Source organism: Pempheris klunzingeri, chromosome 19 (assembly GCF_042242105.1).
Source record: "Pempheris klunzingeri isolate RE-2024b chromosome 19, fPemKlu1.hap1, whole genome shotgun sequence".
Lineage (NCBI taxonomy): Eukaryota > Metazoa > Chordata > Actinopteri > Acropomatiformes > Pempheridae > Pempheris > Pempheris klunzingeri.
The window spans coordinates 1,714,191-1,732,749 of NC_092030.1; the positions used below are offsets into that span (position 1 = coordinate 1,714,191).

General features: G+C 43.1%; 1 long non-coding RNA gene across 1 annotated transcript in view; it reads left to right on the top strand.

The window, feature by feature from the left end:
- LOC139219083 (uncharacterized) overlaps positions 1–18,559 on the top strand; it is a 348,076-nt gene that overhangs the window by 303,540 nt on the left and 25,977 nt on the right. The gene's annotated exons all lie outside the window — the stretch shown is intronic.

The window sequence follows — 18,559 nt, forward strand, 5'->3', positions numbered from 1 at the left end:
AAACCTCCCTCTAATGTCGGTGTGACTAATGTGAGATGTGTTGTTGATCAGAAATTCACACGAGAGAGAGAGAAAAGCGTGACAACACACCCCGGTCTCCCCTCCACACGACGGCCATCATAAGATATAGTATGTTACTTCACATTCACAATAGCATTTTATCCTCTAAATGATGTGCTCTCCCACTCTCATGTCCTAAATGTATATATGTACATACATATCTATACTTAATTCTACATTTCTAACTCAAAACAAATGGATTTTCATCTCCTTTAACTTTTGTACACTTCTGTTGCCCCTGTAAAAACGGCTCCTGTCGGGGTAAATGCAGTATGGGAGGGATTATTTCTTGTAAGTAAGTCTATCCTCTTCCAGCCTTTTGTACTTTTATTTTCTAGGATTCCTCCAGAGAGCACCTGAAGAGTCTGTGCAATTTGTCAGAGAGTATGCAACATTTATCAAGTTATTTTGAGCAATCTGCCACTGTGGTCCTCACCGGATATTTATTCAAATCAAATGCATGCTATGCAAATAGAGTCTGTGCAGAACTTGAGGTGGACATTGTTTCTGAATTTTATTAACAACGTTACCTTAGGCTCCAGGCTCCTCCTGGGGGCCTGGTTCTACAATTTGTAAAAATGTCTAATCTTGGTCTCTTGACTCGGAGCAATACATATTCAACTCTTAAGACTTTTAACGTGTGAATGAGAAATGATGATGCCTTTTCTATGTAACATCCTCCTATTTTTAAACCAAAACGTGATGTGTATTTCCTATGAGATCCTATCAATAAAGAACAAATGAATACAGTTGTTATAGTCGAAATTCAATTTAATTCAATCGTTGTTTTCAAAGCCTTTAAAATAGTCAAATGTCATTCACAGGAAAGCACAGTGAATGGTTTGGATTATGGGCTAAAGCCCTGCAATGAATCAGTGGGATTTAATTATGTTTAATCACTATTGAATGTGATTTTAGGCTGATGTCATTCAGCAAAATGTCATACTGACAGCAGTGGATTTGATGTGCCTGCCAATATTAGGATTCTGTGCTGGTGCACAAAAAACTGTTGGAGAACAATGGGAGGAGAGAAAGTGATTCTCATTTTGTGACGCTGTCCCCAAAGAAGAGCAGGTGTTTTATCAACAGTGGAGACTTGCATATGATAAACTCACGGCTCATTTGTCTCTCTTCTCCTCCGCCCTTCTTCCTGTGTCTCTGAGGTGACCACAGCTACACTTCTCAAAATTACATTCTAGGAGCTGTGATGCAGAAACGGCGTCCACAGCTTAAAGAAGCCAGATAATCTGATGCCCTGCACCTCAGGAATTGGCAGCTGTGGATATGACAGCGAGCGCCGTCACTCCCTGCTGCACAACAGCATCGGGTGGATTTAGAGGGTTGATAAAAGCAGTTTTAATAACTTTCCCCCAAATTCTCTACCTACAGGCCTCGTGTTTTTGTATGTGTGTAAACTCTCTCCCCTTTCCAGTCGATTTATCTGTCCAGCAGCGGCAGGAAGAGTAAACAAACTCCCCTCTGAGATAAGCAGGCATTCAAAGCTGTCTCTGCGGTGCATCGTGGCCCCGCATCTTTGATTGCAGACCTGCTCTATCATCCAGGATGCAGCATTCAGAACTCAAAAGTTCAGACACGGTAATGATTAAGATATAAAAGCTGCATAGTTTGTATGACAACAATGGAGTAACAGAATATGTCTCTAGCTGCTTTTCCTTTTTTCCCCCTCAGCCAGGTTCATCCCTTGGTCTCTCACATGTAGACTCACGGGGTCTTTGGTGTCTGTGTGAAGTGTTTGGCTTCATCACAGCTCCAAGTTGGGCAATTAAGTTAATCACACTTATCATACAAGTGTCTGCAGTGGGAGTTTGTCTCGAGTGGTTGGGAAGCTGCATAATGAAGTATAACTCCAGTTATCATTATTTTGGCAATAACCCACTGAGCTCTAAGACACAGCTCCATCGCAGCCTTTGCAAATGATAAACTATGTTAGTTTGCTTTGCAAACAACAAGACAAGAGTGGAGTCCGTCAGTATCATCACAACGTGATCTCTAATCTGGAGCATCAGCTTCCCTATTGACAGATTTAAGGGATTGGGGTCATTGTGTTGGAGGATTAGTGTGCATTAGTTGACCCTCTCCATGGCACACTCCTGATGATGCAGGCCGGAAGAGACGAGGTCACTTATTTCACAGGGCTGGTCGCAGGCGGAGGCAGGTGTTTGTGAGAAGGCGTAGCTGCAAATGGAAAAACTCACAACCTGAGATGTTGTACGCAGCGACCGCGTGGTCTGTTCAGCTGAGTGGAGATTAAATGTATGTAAAATGACTTTTTAAAGTAGAAATAGCAACAAAAAAAAGCAGATAGGCAGGCAAAGATAGACAAAAGGAGACAAGCACACGCAGACCTAAGATGAATAAGGGAATATGAGAGAAGTAGCTCTCACATCACAGGTGGAGGAGAAGTCAGACGATGTGGCAGCTCATTAAGACAAAGTAACTCGTGCTTCCCTGCTACACTCGTCGCTGTCATTGCTTGTCAGCACAGTGTCAGCTCTCTCTGTGTGCATCATAAGATAATGTCACCACTTTACAAAGAAGAGGACAAAAAGCAGAGCAGGAGTTCTTTGTGTTAATGAGACAGATTGAAGAAAACAGCTTTTTCAGAGCAGAAGAGGGAAGAGCTTTAACTGACAACAGTGTGTAGACAGCAGGTGAATCAGAGCGGTCACAACACTTTTATTATAGCTTAGTAAGGAGACGTGATATATGATATATATTCAGAAACGGCCTAGAATACAGATGACAGGGACCTGATCTCTGGGATGCAGCTTTATTTTCATGCTTTCACTTTAGGACATCTATGTATTTATCATAGAGATATTAAATGGTTAAACAAAGTCTGAAACAACAACGACAGACACGTTTGTTTACCATTTCTGGTTCTGAAATCAGAATGATTTGCATTTCCCGTCACAAAAGCTGGATTTCTTTGCTATTTTGTACAGAAACATTACTGCCATGCTTCAGAGGTTCTTCTGTGTCGATACTGTGACTTTAATGACGCCAACTTTTAGCCACTAAACAGAAATCAGAGCCTTCAAACAAATACAAACCTCACATTAGATTACACAACTACGGCGGGTGGATTAAAATAGTAACGAGACCAGAGTGTTTCATTTATAGTAATCCTGCCACCGTCTTTCACACATCACAGCAGAGCTGCTTTCTTTCACCTCCAGCGCCTCGCTTCTGTAATCTGAATATATTTTCTAAGGTTGTTAATGTGTTGCACACAACTAAACCCAGTTTGGAAAAGCCATGAAATACTTTATGCCTTCTCATTAGGAGAACATATTGGTTGATTGCTGTTTCGCCCCTTTTATGAGATGTGCGCTTCAAAGTTGCAACCAGAAATAATATTTTTGGTACCTTCAAGAAAAATGAAACGATGGGCCTGCACAGCGAGGCAGACGTACCATGCCGACATTAAAGGTGTTTGTAATGGAATAGTTGTATTCATCCCTGAGATAGCTGCAGGCGCCCGTCTGGCTTCGCAGTTACTTTTCCACCTCATTTCAGATCTGAAGAGCAGAGTGTGTGTGTGTGTGTGTGTGTGTGTGTGTGTGTGTGTGTGTGTGTGAAGTGAAATATAGTGCAGGTCTGTGTAGGTGTGTGTTAAGGATGAAGGTAAAGGAGTCAGAGCTGGTCTGTCAGATGCAGCAGAAATAAGGGCAAACATGTGACAGGCTGCACGGCTGCTACGGCAGAGTTTCTCGAAGCTCACACAGATGTTTGAAATATTTCTTTTTTTAGCTGACGAACATTTTGAAGCAACAGTGAGCGTTGATGTTTCATCTACCGTGCGCCCATTCGTTTTGAAAATGTGGTCTTGTATACAGTAGACAGTTCTCTGTATCCATTTAATCCTAGACAACCATTATTCTCTCTCTCTCTCTCTCTCCTTCTCTATTCCATTCCTTCACTTCACACTTGATACACATGCTGCATTCATCTTGCCTACAGCCCTTAAACAAAGACTGCCTGTCTTGCTATTTTCCCTCCCTCTCTCTCTCCCCTCCCCTCACACCTGCCACTCTCACTGTATCCTCTTGATATTTGTTTTGCCTCAAGTTTTTTTGCTGACAGGGTATTTTCCTCAGTCTGGAACGGGGCCTGTCTCCGAGTCAGACGCACGGTGAAACTACAGGATTTCACATTCGTGCCAGTTTGAATCTTCCATAGATCCTCAGCTCCATTTCCTGGATTTTGCTTTTGGTTTAAATTGAAATCCCACACAGGAAACGTCATTTTGAAACAAATTGAATATGATCATGTGTAGATGGGTCACAAATGAAAGGTGCTGCAGAAGCTTCAGACTCCTGGTTAGAACATATTCCCTCCTTTGGTGATTTGATGTCAAGTCGGGTCAAGTTCACTGATTTACTTCCAACAGAACAGTAGCCTGTTTCCTGCCACAGCTCTCTGAATGCCATCTGGTTTGCTAGCGATGATTATTTTAGATTTTTTGCATAACCTCAGATCTACGACTCAATAATTAGACTCTTTTAGAAGAGAAAAATATTATCTAGAAAAATATCAAGTGCCGACCATGAACCGACGTCAGTGCGTCCAGACGTGGGATGAAAGGAAAGAGGAAGATAAATTAAGACACTTAAACAAAATACAATAGCAATATAAAATGTAAGATGAGTAAAAGATGTTTGTCCAATAAACTGAGGAACAAAATCAATCAAACATCATCACAGTAACAGATATTTGATCTGATAAGAACATTGGATTTCGTCCTCTGTTTACAAAAGGTGCCAGAAATATCGAACAATTAGCACAAGTGAACGTTGCAGCTGTCGCATCCTGTTACATCCTGTTACATCCTGTTACTGCAGTTTCCTCCTGGTTGTGGAGCTCAGCTGTTCCTCTTGGTCTCCTGTGAGTCCGACCTGAAGCCTGCTGTCCTGGACTCTGAGGACCTGCAGCTCCTGAGCTCTCTGATGGTGCTCTCATGTCACCGCGTGTTGAGTCACTCATCTAATGAAGCCAAGTCTTGTAGAAGCTGAGCTGATTTTTCACTTGTCTGCATGTGTTTGGCTGTTTTTACGGCCTGTTTCCCTCCTGCTTGCTTTTGTTGTGGAATTGTTAGAAGCTGCTTTTGTATATTTGCTAAACTTGACTGGTGTTGTCAGCTACCTGTGTAAACTTCATCTCAACATGAAGGAAGTCACATTCCCTCCTGCTCAATATGGTTTTTACACTAAGCTGCACTCACGACCAACACTGATCCAGTGTCTGCTGCTAATTATTCATCTAAAGTGACTGTCTGCTCCATTTTTGTGATTTTAATTTGCTGTTAATAATCATGAGCTGCATAGCTGGTGGGTTCAGCAGGTGCAGCACCGGGTTTAGATTTATTGGTCTCTGGTCACTAGATCGTACGCTCCCCTGAGGCGCCTGGTCTCAAATCCTGTCCTCGGTCCGGATGAAAGCTCCTGTTGGACTCTGTAACTTGTGCAGTTTTGAGCTTGTTGTCTGCGTGTGGGTGATGATGAAGCCAGATGCCAAATGATACACACACTGGTATTTACTCTGCTGCCTTTTCACATAGTAACTCTGTTCCATGTTAGCTGACTGAAGTCAGAGATTTCACTGCAAAATCAAGCAAAGCTGGGAATATATCTTATTCATATTTAAGCATTATGCATCTGAGCTCGTTGTGTACCACTAACCAGGAGGCACGAATGCTTAAAGCTGGTTTGTAGGTTTATTGCAGCTCCGTCTCTCTTTCTCTGCTGCTTTATCTCTGTCGCTTACTTTCTCCCACATTCAGCTGCAGGCCACTATGTTAATTGTGCCACGGTGCTAAACTTGTCTTATCCAGGCCAAGAAGAGAAGGCGATTCTATTTAGATAATACTAATTCAGCAGTAGTCTGTTTACGTCTTGATTAATTTTTCTGCTGCATTGAGGTTGGCAGTAAAGCTCCACGGGGCAAAGGCAGCAAGTGTCAGACCACACCTGTGGTGGTGAGCTCCTCCACTTTGGTCCATGCTAATTATTTGCTGCAGGGAGACGGAAAGACTTTGAAGTGATGCTCACTTTTGCATAATTTTGATTGCAGATGCATCAGTAACCTCATTTTGACTGACGCATTGTATGATTTTCTCATCAAAATGACAAACGCAAATATAAAAGAGCACACACACTCACACAGCACCTCTATGCACACACATTCACCGACACTGCAGATGATAATGGAAATCTGTCTCCTGGACACATGTGACAGCTTGTTTACTTGCTAAATAATCCTTTCTCAGTGTGATGCCTTGTGGCTAACGCAGGCATTTGGAGATAGGAGAGACGAACACCCCGATCATAAGCAGGGCTTGTGTTAAACTTTCATTTCCTAACAGAGGGCTGATCTATATGCGACTATTTCACACCAAAGTCAATGATCCAGAGTCTCCCCGTGTCAAACCATTAATCAAGATGTGGACAAGACCTGTGAGTCAGGCAGTACATCATGTTGATGTCAGTTCAGTGCAGCCGGTTCATTATTCAGGACCTTTTTACCCTTTTAATACAGTGACCAGTGCTACACGTATGGTAAGTTTATGCAGGTCGCAACTCTTCCACAATTATGGCTGACCGGCGTTGGATGCTGAGGAACATAGAGGAACATAACTGAGCTGGGCTGAGGCGGGGGTACACCCTCCATCACAGGCCGGCACACACAGACAGATAAGCATTCACACTCACACCTACGGGCACATTAGAGTCACATTAACCTGCACGTCTGTGGAAGGTGGAGAAAAAAACCCACACAAGCACGAGAAGAACATGCAAACACTGAAGGCAACAGTGCTGACCACCGTGCTTCCCTTTATTTAAACATAATGTACGTAAACATACACGCAATCATAACCTTTCCCACCTAAAACTGTCGACCTGTGTGTCTCAGTCAGAGTCACAAGTTGCTCGTGGACACAAGTGACACTCGAGGTCATTTAGAAAGTGTCGCATTACACAGTTTGTCCACCAGAGGGCGCGTTCAAGCACATTTTCCAACTGTAAACCAAAAACTATTTAGTAACATAAACTGTATGTTGAATATATAGATTTAATATATAGATTTCAAATAAGATAATTTCTATAAAAATACAGTAACGGTTGGGGTCTCGTAAAAATCCGTATAAATGTTTTCTGTTTCAGGATCCAATGATCACCATGTTTGGTTATATTTTGTCTCCTTAAAATCTAACCCCCCTGCTCGTTTAATGTTAAAGTCCCATCAAAAAATGAACCAGTTCTTTACAGCGAGCTGACACGTTAGTGTGGGAGTGTTTTCTTCTTTGTTTTTGCTCTTTGGTTCCATATTCTGTCTTCACATAAGACAGACGTTAGAAAAGAGCACTGAGATATTTAACACCCAGGTGAGACTGTCCTCCTCCCTCAGAGACATCAGCTCATATGTATTCAGTACATTTCTTCATGCCAGAAAGGAAACAAATGATGTCAAAGTAATGTGTTTATTTTACCAACATGATGATAAAGTTCAGTTGGTTTAGAGTAGGAGGACTTCAGCCGTGAAATAATTCAATATCAGCTCATCAGTGTGAGTTGGACAGGTCCGATCTTTGGACTATAACTAGAACTGGTGGCAGTCAAAGACAACATAGTAGATGTTGAGCCCAAAGGAGTCAACCCTTACATGCTATGATGCACAAACCTGACGAAGATATGAAAAGCTAATGTTACTTTTAAAGCTCTGTCATGCATTAATTCACTGCCGTCATCTTGTTCATGACAAAGTTGTCAAATTCATTGGCACTGGAAAAACAAAGGGGGAAACTCTTCAGAAGAGCTTATTTCAAAGTCCACATGCTCGCCTCAGGCTTCCATCTGGCAACACCTGCATCAGTGCACCTGTCAGCAGAGCTGATGGGTGCGCTGTCCACGACAGCTTTTAGATCACGAGGAAGACGGTGTCATCTCACGACGTGGGACTCTGATTGTCAGTATTACTACATGTCTGAAATCGTGCAGGCTTGGTTTTGCAGATCGAGCAGCGACGTGCGGGGGAGCACCCAGCAGGTGGCTGATTTCCACAGCCGTCTGATGTCTTGACACCCACAGGACGTCTGTGGGCTGGGCGTGTCAGTATCAAACGGTGTTAGCCTGAATTCAGTGGCAGGGAGGTGTAATTACATTGTGTTGCATGACAAATGAAACGAGAGAGACAGAAAGAGAGGCAGGGAGGTGGAGGGAGAAACAGAAAGTTATTACCTTTGCAGTGACAACTCACTAGCAAAGATGGAGGGCTTTTGATGGTGGGCCCACTGTGTGTCTTTGTGATGTGGAATTGGGGATCTGAGGATCATTTATTCATGAGTCTACATCTCTAATGCACGCTGGCTGGCTAAGTTGTTTGTATTGCTCGCCTCAGGCCTCCATAGTGGTTAAAAATGCTCCTGAATAATTTCCTGTATTCACCACTGGTTCAGGTTTATGTGGTGGCCGAGGAAGAAGCTGTCGTTCGTTTGTTCTCTCTTCTCTCTTTAACTCTCCCTCGTGTCTTGTGGCTATTCCACCAAAGGTTGCATCACTGACCACTTATTGCCTGCTTCCACACACACACACACACACACACACACACACACTCTCTCTCACATGAGTGTAAAGTTGAACAGATGGTCTAGTAAGGATGTGGAAGTCAGTAATGTGTCTGATATCTCACAAGTCTCATTTGAGAGCAAGCTGGGTGCAGCATAAAAATAGAACGGGATGAGACCAAAGTAGTCGGACGTCTGCTGCTCAAATGCTTCATGAAACAGCAGCGACAGCAGCAGTGGTAGTATGACCTGTCTCTTTATATGTGTGTGTGTGTGTGTGTGTGTGTGTGTGTGTCAGACTACTCCAAAACACATTTTCTAACTACAAATATGATTTGTAGTTTGTTTAGGATGCCATAAAGGCCCGGATGGCTCGGGTGTCAGAATGAAAGCCAGAAGCAAAGTTTCCAGATGAACTGAAGCTCCATCAACTGAAAAACATGCAATTTATTTGCTCTGTAAATCTCATGTTCTGTGAAATGTGCAGCACATAAAGATATCTGTCTTTGTATAAAGGGAGCTAACTGTGTTGCTTTCCTGTAGGAGAACTTTCTCTACAGCCAGTCCAGCTGCTTGATTTTAAACCATAGTTGCACACATCCACAACATCACTAAGACACTATTATAGGCAGCTGGTCACACTGACAGACACCCGCCTGCTACACAACCGACCAAACAAACTCCATCAAGTGCACTGCGGAGGCCAGTTTGCAGGCTAGATTGCCTTTTTGAAATGTTGTATATAAATGAAGGTGCCCTGCTCTGCCTAGATGGGTAATTACCTGCTCAGCTACATCACATTAAACAGCACACACACTTGTCTGAAAATATCACTGGGCTTGTTTATTTGCTGGTGCGGTCTTCTTCTCTTCCGTCCCACTGCTTGCTGAACGCTGTCTGGCCGCGGCTTCTGAGCTGCAGCTCGCTGTGAAACTTTGTTTACTCTGTGTATTGTCTCTCTGCCAGAGCTCGGCCTGCCTGCTGCTGTCAATCAGACACAGAGACGCCCCTCCAGACCTTTCTTCATCCTCTTTATAATAAAAACTGTTAACACTAACATCACACAACATGTTCTGGCTAAACGAGGGAATACTAGATAACAACATAAAGAGCAAAGGTAGAAAACAGATGCTCACATTTAGAGCCATTCATTCATTAAGAAATCTGTTTAGATCCAAGCAGCAGTAGAACATCACTGACATTCAGTAGTTTGGTTGATTTAGACAAAATGCATTTGAGTCACGGACTGCACCTTTATTAAACATAGTAATCGTACAATACATTTCAAGCAGCAAATAATACGGGTTTAAAATGTACCGGCAGTTGTCACTTAGCTTTCTTCTCCAAAGCGATATAATAAAAGTGAAATGGTAAACGGGTACTGGAGCACTTACAGTTCTGCTTGTCGATCTACTTGGCAGCTCTTATTATATGTAAAGTAATTCATGGATCTGCTCATGTCTAATCAGGAGCTGGGTTTGTTCAGCTCGTTGACCGTGGACGTGTTTTAGAAACGTCCTGACTTAAAGCAGAGCCTGAAAAAATGAATATGAGTCTGCAGCCATTATGTTTGCTGACACTTATCAAACAAGAGGAGGAGGGGGGGGGCACGGCTCACAGTTTAATACAGTATTTTAACTCAAGCTTTCTTCTGTTGTGTGGAACAGAACCAGGGTATGTAGCTGCAGCCCCTGTTTGGTGCACAGGCTAATTAGACAAAGACATGATTCAGGACATACAAGTCTTTTCCTATGAAGCAGTCTGGAAGTTAACAGGCTTACATGATGTGTCAGTGTGTTGTTTAATCCTCAGGAATGCATAATGGAACATGACAAGTGGGAGCAGCTTGTCTTGTGATGGGTGTTAAAAAACCATGCTGTCTTCAGTCATGTAAGCGCTCTGCCTGTTTCAGTGGGCTTTTTCTCTGGCTTAAAATAGCAGGATCACATATCGAGATCAAACAGTTGAGAACACAGAAAACGCCACTTTTTAATTGCTGCTCTTCGCCGTGGTCTTTGCAGCATTTCTCTGCAGCAGAGATTCCTTCTAATTCACCATATCTCCGTGATAATTGAGCCGAGCCGAACACACACTGGATGCAGATTTCAAAGGATGAGGTGGGCTTCATGTCGTACCCTCAGTGGTCTTAATCTAACATGGAGGTTTCAGTTGGAGCTGACAATTTATTTCAAGAGAAAACACATTTTTTCCATACATTTACTGAAGACAGAGACTGAAATGCAGAGCTTGTGTTGTGATTTTTGGGTTATGGAGGCAGTTTGTGTATCGATGAGGACAATCTGTCGGTGTTCAGCTCAAACAAACCATTTGGCTCCTTGTTGCTTCTGAGCGTGGCGAAGCTGCTCTGTTGTATTTTCCGTTCCAGTTGGGGGCTCATCTGGGTCAAACACACAGCGTATGGCTGTGCTATTTCTGTTACCGTAACATTTTGTGCCATGCATGTGCATTGCCATAGCAACCTTCGCCACACGGCTTTGTCATTTCCTCGGCCCTCTTAATTTTATTTGCATCTAATTGTCCGCACCATCTTGTGTTCTCTGAAAAATAATAGAATTCTCTTCTAGGACTGTTTAAATAGTTGTGTGTCCTTTTCAGATGGATCTGGTCCATTTGAGCTTCCCTGCAAGGCTTCTTGAACTGTAATTTGACTTGCACTCTCACCCTTTGGCACAACCATGTATTTATCTTTCTGCTCACTGGGAAACAGTTTATTTTTAATCATCTGCTTTTCTGTGTTTTGAAAGTCAAGGAACATTTTGGCAGTGGCTTTGTCGTTAAGTAGCCACAAGTGTTACAGCAGCAACAGGATGTTTCTGCGTAGTGCAGCACCTTCTCCTTTGGCTGCTTCTGGCAGTACTGGACAAACAGGACTGAACTTTGGAGAGGAAATATAATCAAGTGTTATTATTCTTAACTGGTGCAGCTCCGCGGGCTGGATCTGTCAGCCTCATGATGAATTTATGAGGTTCATGTGTGGTGACATGCTGTCGTTGATGGTTTTGTGTAGTGATCAGTTGAACACTGCTTTTTATAACCTTAAACAATGTCTAACAGCTAAAAGCTGCAAAAAGCCACAGAAAAGTGCAAACTAATGTTCTGGTAGTGGTGCTGACCACAGCTGGGTTAGGTGTAGCAGAGTTCTGCACTCTACTAAGTGCACTTTTCTTTCTTCTAGTCTTTTGAAAATATTTATTACCCAATATTTCTGTCCACAGTAGTTTTATAAGAGCATAAGTGAGGACAGGATACTTAGAGGAGATATTGTAGAACAACAGGACCGCTCCTTAAATGTAGATGATCCAAACATTAGCGTCTGAGTTGACGGGCATCATGTCAGAGGAATCTCTGCTCTCTGTGTTCGTAGGCTGCATCGTTGTGCAAAGGATGTCACAGGATATCAGCGTGGCGGACTGTGACCTTCTACAAACTGAGTCTTATCTCACAAAAATAAACTGTGATTGGAGACGGGAGTCAGACATTAAAACTAGTCTTGCAGGTAAAACATGAGCCACAGGCCAAGTGGCATGTTTACAGTGCTTGTGGTAACCATGAGCTCATTTGACTCATTTCTGACTGACAACAGTTCATGTCAAACTTGTAAGTATAATTAATCTGAGTTGGTGCCTGGAAACGGAACCAACAGGGACGCCTCAAGTCACATGACGTGAACGTGGTGTTGTATGAGAGAGCTGGCATGCACTCACTCAGAGCTGCTGCTCCAAACTAAAGGCCTCTCAGCTGCCAGCCAACTGGAAACCAGTTCCTAGCCAACTCCCAGCCACTGGGACCCCCCCCCACCACCACCCCTTCCCTGTGTGCAGCAGTTTTTACATTTTCATATATTTACCCGTTAAATATTTACACTTGAAAATGCCTGTGTTTCCTTTTACATACACCAACTAACTCTAGTCAACTTTCTCAACTTAAAACTCTTTGAGTTACAAGTTAGTGTTGAAGATACAAGCTGCAGTGAGCTCTTTCTCCTTTTGCTGTTTCCAGAACGGTGAAATAGGCTTGATGTTACCGTATCAAATGGTGTTATTACTCTTGCAGGCTGTCACATTATTAACTCATTGATTCAAAATAACATCTAACATGCTTCTTTATGGCTTCAGGAAGAAACTTTTGGTTTTTCAGTTTGCGAAACGGCTTTTCTTGGAGGGAATGAGTCAGCACAGCTGCTCACCTTTTGGGCGATTATCAGTATTTCGCTGTACTGCAGAAGGATTACCGTTCTGTGGCAGGTAATATCCTCTGAGTCATAATTCTAGGATAAAACAGAAGACTGCTGTTGTCGTTGCACTTCTGACGTGAGATGTGTATGAAGCAGGGTGTCAGTCCAGGACAACCGGCACAGTCCTGGGGTTTGGTTGATACTGCAAAACATATGAGGTGTCCACCAAGAGCACTTCGCTCACTCATACACTTCATATTTTTCTTTTTATCAGTTGGATAAAGACGAGCACTCAAAAGTGACCTCTACTGAGATGTACCCAGACACTCTGCAGGGCGATTGGAGCCCCCAGAGGATTACAAGTTTTATATGGAAAACAGCAGGACCCCCTACCCGAGAACAATCACAAAGTCGAAACAAACAAGCAGGCGCACCCCGTCTCATTGTGGACTCTGTATTCATGCATGCAGGCCCCACGGTCCGCGTCATGGAGGCTTCATCGTCCACCGCAGCCTCCAAGTGTCCTGCTGAGATCTCTGACCAGCTTGTCGAGGGCTCTGAATCCCATTAGCCGAGCGGAGGAGCCATGGTGAGAGAGCAGACACTGCTGAAATATGAAACAAGGGACCACACACACACATACTGGCGTGCTGTGTACATAAGTACCAGTGTTACAGAAGCAGGGAGCAACTGGAGCCTGTTGCTACACTAGGGTGCAGAGTCCAGTAGTGGAATTTTAAAGGCTGATATAATAACAGTAATTAGTAATTATAGTGGCCAAGAAACACTCAGCTTGAGACTTAAAACAAAACTTGGCCAATGAAAAGGAGGAAAGTGATTCCTCCTGCAACTAATAAACAAGCTGAGAAGCTCTGTGAAGCTTTATGAACACTGGACATGCATCTGTTATCAGACTGGCGTGCTGCTGTTGGCTCCCAGGGACGGACGGCCTGACAGCCCGGCGGTTTGCCGGTGGAGACATGGAGCAGATGATGAAGCTGTTGGAGGGTAAAACTACAAAAAGATCCCAGATGTAATCAGGGGCGACAATGACGTGCATGCCGACAACAAAACGGATGAATTGGTCGAACTCTACTTTAAACTAGTTAGTTCAATGTCGAAGCTGTGCCGATGAGAGCGACTCTAAGAGGATGCTCTCTCTTCCCATCAGTGAAAACCATTATTAACATATATATATATATATATATTAATGCACTGTTGTTTATTACCCTGTTGTCTCTCATGCGTAACTGTCTTCGAACACTTTACTAGAAGAGGCTAAAGAGAACAAAAAGGCTAAAAGTGGCCTCGTAAATCACCAAACAACAACAACAACAACAAAACACATTTTGGTTTGTGTGCTGCCAGCAGATTGGTAATCCGCCGTATCTCTGCATGGAGAAAATGAAAATGTGAAAACGAAAATGATGTATGAATCAAAGTAATCAGTGATGTCCAAAGGGTGCAATATATCATGGAGAATGCTTTGCTGATGCAAAACAGTAGGTGTAATTCACCCCAAGTTATCCCAACCTTTCAAAACAATGCACCATCACAACCTCTATTTTACGGAGGACGTGACATCTACTAAGAGCTTATGGAAGATTTAAGTCGTCTACACTGCAACTATGTCAACTGGTGCGGTGTGAAATAGTTAGTAGTGTGTAAACTCATGCCTTAATTAGAAACCATGATCAAATTAGGCTACGCTTGAACTTACAGGTGCACAGCAGGTGCAATCAGTGCTGGGGAAGTGAGCGCTGCTAACTTTTCAGTAGGATATTTACAATTTCACAGTGATGACTTTTAATTAACATTACTGGTGCTTTTCTTTCCTTCTTGTTTGTGGCACACTATTTAGTTTCTTTGTGGACCATTTCAGTTCTGTCTACCAGCCACCAGCTGCTTCTCTTTATCCCACATGTAGTGACACCGCCTGACTTGTGGAGCTCCAGCATCTGGATGGATGACGGGAGGAGGCGAAGGAGAGGAAGAGGGAAGACAATTTGCTCCTGTAATGGGTCTATTGTGTCCCCACATGCTCTTTTCCTTCTCTCTAGTCACTTAGAGGAGGCATGTGTTGCGCTCGGAGACAGATGGTTTGAAGCAGATTTCTTGTGGAGCCAGGAGAGAGATGCGGGGAACTAGTAGGAACTGAATGAAAAAAGTGGGAGAGCAGTGGGAGAGAAGTAGAAAGAACTGAACAAAATATTCCCTGAATCCAGAACTTGCTGTTAGAAATACTTTGATTCAGAGACACAACCGTTACAGTGAATCCTCTGTATTTTAGACAGGATCAAGAAACAAACACCTTGACTGAAACGTTGGAGATATAATCAGAAATTCAGTGAAAAAGCAGGAAGTAGTGTGCACTCTGTATAGCAAAGCTTTAAGCAGGGGTGGGATGGTGGGAAGACTGTCAACAGGAGACATGGCTGCATTTAGGTGCAGATCTTTTACCATGTTTCCCGTCATAGTTTAGTGCATTAGCATGTTAACATGTGGTCATAAACCAGAGTACTGGACAGATTTCAGTCTGTAATATATGAAATATGAATGTCTGTATCAAATTTCGTGGCATTCAATCAAGTAGATGATGAGATATTTCAGCGGACACACGTCACCTCTGACCTGGACCTGGTCGTGCTAAAGGAAGAGCCAGATCAACACGTTTAAAGACTCATGAGTGTCTTGACAATCTGATAATTGTTGTGAGGGGCTTCTCTGTCCCCAGAGCTCCTCTGAAGCACCTCAGTACTCCAGAGTGGCCTGGATGTCCTTTTTAAGGAGGAAGAACAGTAATTACAAGTAAGGAACTGGGACTCGGACCTTTCCTGGCATTAATAACGTAATACAGTGGCCATCAGTAATCCTGCTTTAATGTGAAAGGTGATAACTGCCAAGTTGAAAAAGTGTTTTTTCTTAAAGCCACATTTGGGCTCCTGATTCATTTTGAAAGCTACGCAGCAGGTTGTTTCAGCCTCCACAGTCACTTAATTGTGCTCTCATTTGCTGCATAAGTAAAATGACATTTCTCTCCCCGGCAGGTTGGGAAAATGGCACCCAGAATTATTTCCACATTTAACACTTTTAATTGAGCTGCCATGTGCTCCAGAAAGTTTTTCCTGTCCCCTGCGGGAGCTCCGTTTTGGTCATCCGTCTGTAATCCGAGGCTGTGTGTAGGTTTGTGAGGCTTTCACTGGAAAGGCTAAATGTGTGGCTGTGATCTGAACTGCCTACTATAATAGGGTTAATTGAATCAGTAATCTATTTACACTTTGCCCTCAATTACTGACTTAATCAAATGCTGAGTCACTGTGGAAGTCAGTGAGCGCTCAGGCAGAAAGCTAGCAGTTATTGCATTCAAACCACATCTACTCTTATTATTAAAATACCTAAATTAGCTGCACCTGATTGACACAGGTATTATGAAATTAATTTTTTAAACAGGTGCTGCGATTAAAAAAGACCTGCATTGCTAATTTCATTGCTTCGAAATCAAACATGCGATGTGAAAGTGTTGCATGACTGGAAAAAAAAGTTTTGGAAATGTTGCAAAGGGGTCACACAGTAGTGCAGAACTGTGCGGAGTAAGCCCCGCTCGCTGACAGATAGGCAGAAGGAGGTTGACAGGGTATGTCAGGGCAGCAAATAAATGTTTGAATGGGAGAGTGGGCCCAAAGAAAGGAAGCGTGCACGGGCAGACAGGCTGACACCACCCAGATAATGGAGCTGCCAGAGCCTCTCCCACATTACATCTCACCTCCCCAAAACAACAATCACAGCAAAACACATCCGCTTGCACATGCAGACATGCTCCTATACACAAATACACACACACACGCATGCAAAAGGGTGTCACTTATCTACACTGTCAAGATTTTTAAGGAGCTCTTTAGGAATTGAAGCCTGAGAGTAAGACGGATAGTAAGAGAGAAGCTGTGAGTGGGGTTGGGTAGGTGTGAGAAGAGGGTGCTTTATTGATTAGAAGCTGAGGCGTAGAGCTGCTCTGAAAAACCAGTTCTCTCACTCCATGTACTGGTAATCTGTCAGCTCTCTTTAGAAACAGGGTGTAATTTAATGATTTGCTAGGCTGAGATGAAGTGAGAACAGGCTTGACAGTGCCGGGGCCTCCCATCCTCTGACACTGATCATCTGATTCCTTTGTGCAGCACATTAAATATAGAGCCTCCTCCTTCTGCAGCTTTAAGTTACGATTTGTGTTGCCAGGAAAAGGGTAGGATTAAAAAGCACAGCGGAGTGGCAGGGAAAGTTCAGGCCTTCAGGGCACCGAGTAAATAGGTCTGAAACAATTCAGAGCAGCGATCTGCCACCTTTTGTCGGTAGTTTGGAGTGGTTGTTTCACACATCATCACATTTCTGCCCATTATGTATGCAACACAGGAGGGGATGAAACCAAATTGGAGACATGGATTAACTTTTCCATCACAGTGCATGTCATTTCATGTTGCGATATCGTACATTTTCCCTACAAACATCAAGAAACCATCCGATAGATGCAGAAAATATATGTTCACCAGTAACATTTTCTAATTGGCACTAAACACAGACCAGCGTGTAGACGTCAGTAGTTTGTTCATGTCCTGAGGTGTCTACATGTCAATGCATCCAGTGATTGTTGGGATTCTTCATTCTGGACCAAACTGGAGGACTGACTGACAGACTGGCACCTCCAGTGCATTGCTGCTAATGTGAGTAAAAAGGTTCTATGAGCTGAGCGGACAAGAAATGTCTCCTGCTGCCAAGTCGTATCTATGATCCGCTCTGTTTACTGCAGGAGTGAACACTGTTTCCACTGCATAAGAGCATAATGGGACGGTAATGATTGTTCCTCGTATTAGTCAAAGCCTCAGTTGTTCCCAGGGAAACAGAGTTATTGCCTGAGAAAAACTATTATATATTATATCATTTTCTTAAGCAAATGACCATGGGTATAAGCAGGAAAATAGCCTTCAAGGTGCCAGAAATTAAGAATTAATGGAGGCAGAAAACCGCCCAACGTGCAGCATTGTCCTAATAATGGACTCCTCATCAGGCAGTATCCCTGACATACATCCACATGCACAGTGCAGTGCTTAAGTGAAGACCACAGTTTAGATGATTAAGCACTGAAGTCAATTATCAAGAAAAAGGAAAAAACCTCGTCTGTTTCGAGTGTCTCAAAGGTGAAGTTTCTCTATCTTACATCATTTTAAACTGAATATGTTATGGTTTTGGACTGTTGCACAAAATAGAAACAAAAATGAATGATTGTTAGTTGCAGCCCTGATACGATGCTCAGTAAAGTAAAATAAAAACACAAACTGCAGACTCAAAAGTGATCATAGTGCGAATCATCACCTCCCTGACAGTCTCAGGGGGGAAAGAAACCTCAAAGGCTTTAAGAAGGTAGCTTTGCTTCAGTGGTGTTGCATCAGATTGCATTATATCGTACAGTTTTTTTCAGTAACAGTTGTGTCTCTGCAGCATCTTTGTCATTGTCACCACACTATCTTAGGGGCCGCGGTGCGCTCTAATACCTGAGGAGCTCCAGGTATTTTCACAATACGATATCTTCCAGTGTGACTAAGTGCCCACTGAGAAACGGGTAAATAACGGGTAGTTTGGGAAGCGTAAACATTTACTTTAGACACACCTGAAATTCAAACTGGACTGTGAAACGACTGATGAGGGTTTGTTCTGTGATGGTGTGTTAAGCT